Source organism: Podarcis vaucheri (assembly GCF_965113315.1).
Source record: "Podarcis vaucheri genome assembly, chromosome: 8".
Taxonomy (NCBI): domain Eukaryota; kingdom Metazoa; phylum Chordata; class Lepidosauria; order Squamata; family Lacertidae; genus Podarcis; species Podarcis vaucheri.
In genome coordinates, this window is record NC_138766.1 from 25,317,108 (window position 1) to 25,322,834 (window position 5,727).

The 5,727-nt window shown below is 42.4% G+C and overlaps 1 long non-coding RNA gene across 1 annotated transcript; it reads right to left on the reverse strand.

Annotated features, from left to right (window-relative positions):
- Window positions 1-943: 943 nt before the first annotated feature.
- LOC309538999 lies at window positions 944-3,615 on the reverse strand. The gene is made up of 2 exons (XR_014222592.1): window positions 3,482-3,615; window positions 944-1,442 (listed from the first exon to the last, which is right to left on the reverse strand). It is a non-coding gene; the product is annotated as an uncharacterized lncRNA (long non-coding RNA).
- Between the last annotated feature and the right edge of the window lie 2,112 nt (window positions 3,616-5,727).

Genomic DNA, 5,727 nt, shown 5'->3' on the forward strand with positions numbered 1-5,727 from the left:
GTTTTCAGCACTGGGGTTTTCAGAGATAAATCTGAGGGGATTTTTTGGGGACAAATCAATCTCAGCCCTTGGAAATGCAATCTTCTGACAAGTAGCTTAATGGGTGGCCTTGATTCTTCAGCGAACGGAATTACATGACATTGAGAAGTTCATGGATACTTGGGGAACCATTGTTCTAACCACTCACGAGAAGAGGTTAAAAGCAAGCTAATTTACTATGTCTCTCTGTCGTAATTATACAGCAAGTCAAGAAGTCCCACCACTGACCCTCCGCCTCCTGTGTCGCAAGGCTATCAAGGAGTTAAAAAAATGAAGTGTTCGCTGGCATCTTAGGAATTTTCATATATTTTGCCACAGCAGATGTGACTTTTCAGATTAGCAACAGCCTTTCAGGGACAAGCTCAGACTGGCACACACAGAATGCTTCTAAGGCCAACCTATTTAAACAGGGAAAAATGTGCCATTCATCCATCTTGAAAAAGGCTTCTTTAGTGCACCGTGTGTCTCTCAAAATATACTGCCGGCAAGCCAGTACTCCACTGTGGGAAAACAAAGAAAAGTCGGGGTATCACTGCTACGGCAAGATCCAGTGATATGGGCAAACAAGAGAGAAGCCACTGAATTAAGGAGGCTGGGAAGTTGCCAGATAGCAGGCAAATATACAGAAGTCTTGCCTAAAGTAACAATTTTTCCAACCACTGGTTCGGTGGCATGTACTGGTGTCAGAGGTGGGGATGTGTTTGTGGTTGCCATAGTGAGGAAATTGCCTTGAAGAGGTAACCTCCCCTCAGATTAGTTCTTAACAGCATTTGGATTTCTCCTCTTCCTTTCTTAACCCTTTAGTCCCAATACTGGTAGCTGCCGGGATGCATATTGCTTTTGTAGCATCGCCTACTGAGAACATGAGCAAGAGACTAGATGATGCAAGGAAGAAATGCCAGAACCAATAGAATAATAATGTTTAAAAAGATAATTGGACACAGAAGGAATGCTTTCAGAGAGACAAAGAATGCAGTGTTTTCTGGATCTCAGTCGCTATGCATGTCTGCATCTGTGAACACACCACAACAGCATCCAGGTCAATGATGTCAGGTGGGGGGAAGAGTGAGAAAGCTCTATTTCATTCCTCGTCATTTTGATGATTGAAAGAGAGTTGCTTTTTTTATTATTGATGGGTGGCATCTGACTCCTCAGACTCTGAGCAGGATAACTCATAGTGCCAACCCAAATAGTTGGAAGGTATGTGGGGGGCTAATATATATAGTGTGGACTTGCCTAGCGATTGATGAGTTTTTGGAGGAAGGTTTTCATGAGCTCCAATAGGGCAGCTGTTGACACAGATCCACTTATTGCATTGTTGCTCCTCTTTGAAGATGGAGACGAAAAGATACTTTATGAGCTCACTGCTTCCCTTTTTTCATTGTGGCCTCTTTGGTTGCAGCCTGAAATTAGTAACAGCTAATTAGATGGAGGAGTGGAATTCTCAGATTTGGTTTTATGTAAAGACTTGCTTGTCAATTGTCAACTTTATTTTACTAAATAAACTGTTTCAGTCAAAGAGTATGACCGGCTTCCTCCATCAACTCATGTGGTTTATGTAATGATATTATAGACTGAGTTGTTTTTATTTTTTATGTTTAGCTAGTTCATTTGGCAAGACAACACACAGTGAACATTGCAGTATGTCTTTCTGTAGTGTAGCAATGAGAGCATTGTTATATCCCAAGACCTGAACTGGGCAGCCAGTTATCATAACCTACAGTATCACCGCAATCAAGTATACCACTTATGAATATGAGTGGACAAAATTACACTTTGAAATGCAAATTTAGGGCTGTTAGGTCATATTTATCTTAAAGAACCTGAGTGGCAGACAAATCCTGATGGATTGCTGAGATCTAGAAAGGAACAAAATTTGACCCCCCTCCCTGCAAATGTTCTTCTCCCTCCCTCTTAACACCCCCTCTTTCAACAGGAGACACACAAAAAACTGCAGCAGCATAGCTAAAACTTAAGATGCCTGTTAAGCCAAGTTGAGCTCACATCATTTGCATCCAGAATTTCTGTATTCAATTAACTCCTAAACCATTTGATTATCACTCGGGCCGTTTTTCTTCCTCCTGATAAATGAAGTTCATTCACTGGAATGTGCTAATTAATTCATTTGCATTCAGTGCTCTTAATGAAGAGGAGGAGGCCAAGAAACGGCTATCTTAAGTCCGTCTGGACGTCTGCATCACACATGGGTTTTGCAGAATACAGCTCCCAAGGCAAAGAGGCAGACAAGCCACTCTCCGAGCCAGAATCAGGGGGATTATCTTCCCTCATGAAGGCTTGTCTTGATTTTCCAGAAGAAAAACAAATATTATCTTTTGTCCCTAGACTGCCAGGAAGGATTTCACGTGCAATTCCCATCTGCCAAACATGCACGTATAAATTTGTTTGGTGGAGTTGGTCAAGCTATGTCTCAGCTGTTCTGTTCCTAATTAAATTAACTAGTGAGATGTGCGGCACAATTTGGCAACAAAACCTGCTATTGTGGCGCTGATTCTTCCATCACAAAAGCAGGACCTTGCGGCGATTCCTGCAAAAGCCAAGAATTGAGTCCTGATCAACTGCCTTTGAAGCCATTCCGACTTCGAAGCCATTCCAACTACATACCTTGGAAACATGGAAATGGTAATGGCATTCTCTCCAACATTCTTCAGATGAAAATAGGGACATCCCCCCCCCTCCAACTGACCTTCCTCGATCTCCCATTTTTGTCCCCCTCCTGCAGAGCATTTCCTATCAGAAGGGTGAGTGCCATCACTACTTCATCAATGAATGGGACCCATGCCCTCCATCGTCCTGAGAAAACCCCTTAATCCCAATTTTATTGTATTTTACTCTTTGGCAGATTTACAAAAAGAAAAACACACACCAATAAATATATTTTAGAAAGGGGCAAGATTGAACAAAGCATGGATGCACAAAACACACACACATATTTATGGGATGCAGGTAGCACTGTGGGTTAAACCACAGAGCCTAGGACTTGCTGATCAGAAGGTTGGCAGTTCGAATTCCCGCAGTCCCTGCTCCTGCCAACCTGGCAGTTCAAAAGCACGTCAAAGTGCAAGTAGATAAATAGGTACCACTCCAGCGGGAAGGTAAATGGTGTTTCCGTGCACTGCTCTGGTTCGCCAGAAGCGGCTTAGTCATGCTGGCCACATGACCCAGAAGCTGTACGCCGGCTCCCTCGGCCAATAAAGCGAGATGAACGCCGTAACCCCAGAGTCAGTCACGACTGGACCTAATGGTCAGGGGTCCATATACCTTCACACACACACACACACACACACACACACACACACACGACTCCTTGGTCTACACTCCCTCTTTCCTTCTGCCCAGGGTGGCCCTGCCCTCTGCCTGTCCATCAGAGCTGGTGCATCATATGGAGCTGGGCCTTGGTGTGGCAGCCTCTCCTCCTCCTTACCTGCTCTCCAGAATCCACTGCAAGCTGTCCAAGGAAGAAGGCTTCAGCAGCGGCCATAGACAAGTCATGGATAGCAACGGGATACTCCCTCGTAGCCTCCACACCACTTGGGACAAGCTCCAGCTCATCCTCCTCCCTGAGCTCAGAGGCTGAATTTTCCATTTCAATATTTTAGAGTTCCACTCATGTTGACTCTGATATTAGCACTTTATGGGTTTGTAAGCAGTGTGCCTACATATCACTGGTAAACACCATCTCCATCTCCTCGAAAGATTCCATTAACGGTGTCTCCAAAAAAATTTACACATCACTTGGAAAGACAAGCAAACTAATGCTAGTGTACTGGAAGAAGCAAAGATCACCAGTGTCGAAGCAATGATTTTTCAGCATCAACTTTGTTGGACTGGTCATGTTGTTTGGATGCCTGATTATCGTCTTCCAAAGCAACTACTCTATTCCCAACTCAAGAATGGAAAGCATAATGCTGGTGGTCAACAAAAGAGGTTTAAAGACTTTCTCAAGGCAAATCTTTAAAAATGTAGTATAAACACTGACAACTGGGAAACACTGGCCTCTGAGCACTCCAACTGGAGAACAGCCTTTACCAAAGGTGTCATGGGTGAAAAGGAGAAATGAGCTAAGAGGAAGGCACATTTGGCAAACCCTCACCATGATCAACTCCTGCCCAGAAAACTATGTCCCCACTGTGGAAGGACGTGGGGATCCAGAATTGGCCTCCATAGTCACTTACGGACTCACTGCTAAGACAGTGTTCATGGAAGATAATCTTACTCGGCTACGAGTGATCACCGAAGAAGACGGCGACATATCACTGGTACATTGATTTATAGTGTCTTTGTGCCTAGCAAGATTGATTCAATCGTTTTTGGTATGTTTCACATATAGATGGAGTTTGCTTAAAAAATAATAATCATGGCCATCCCGCCCTCTAACTCTATCATATGGGAACAAAATACCATGCTGCCAAGTCTGAATCAAGCCTATCACTATCATCACACCAAGAATAAAATCTATGGGCTGTTTTGTTTTCGGTGTATAAAAGGACCTTGCTAATGCAATTTTCAGCATCAATGAGCAATCTTTGTCGCAGTTACATCAATAGGATTTTTAAGTATGGTGGTAAACAATAATTATTTAAATCAACAGATTGCTTGATTCGGATATTTTAGACAACTACAGTGATTGCCCATTTCTGTCTTAACCAAAGGCAATTCTCCAAAGCAGAACTTAAGGTTACAATTTATAGGTGTTCAGGTTGTCTTTGACGGATGTATTCCACATGTATAATATGATTTTTAGGCAGGCAGGAAAAAGTTTCATTATAATGCAAATTAAACCTTTCATGGATGTCATTTGTGCCACCCATACCGACAGGATAGGGACATTTTGCTACCATATCACTTTTTCACTCTTTTCAACCAAATTGAATGTTGGATCATGCCAGGAAGCTTAGCACATGTATTAATTATTTTAGAGATTAACAGAACTTGTACCTCCTAGAGAAAAAGTGAAATGTTCTGTCTTAGCCAGTCGAAGTTAAACATGCTTTTAAGTGACCCTGGTTTCACTGGGAGAGTTAAGCGTGTCCTCAGCTCCATCCCATTGAAATCTATAAGGTTTTGAAATGCTTGATTTTGGATTACACTTATAGTTTGCTTTTCTTCTAATGGGCTTTAAGGCTGCTGACCAGTCAGCGGCCAAGACTGCTCTAATTTTTTCAATGTATGCATCAGAGTCTACAGGGGTTTTTTTTGGCCTTCAGACCTTTTGCTGCCTTTGCCACATGCCATATTTGCTGGGTTAGATTCACTGTCAGAAGACTCAGAATAACTTTCACTATTTTTTTAATTAGTACAAAGCTGAAGGATTTTAGCAGAGTTCCAGAAATGTGCCCCTTGCCTTGTATTAGCAATTGTTTTGGTGAAAAATATTGTTGAGGGCTGTATATTCTGTGATCCACTCAGTGGGTAGCAGAGCCTCGACACTATGGACTCAGCTACATTAGCAAAAACAACAGCTATTGAATGTGCAATAAACTTGCAACACCAGAGGGCAACAGTGAGCAGGGAATTTTTATACACGTTTTTCCATAGGGTTTTTTTGTTTTGTTTTTAAATTGTTATAATGATCTAATTCCAGACTTATTTATAGCATCTTTTCCCCCTGTGTGTAGATCCACCCTAGGTCACTGTTATGATCATAGACAAGCTACAGCCCCCTCATAG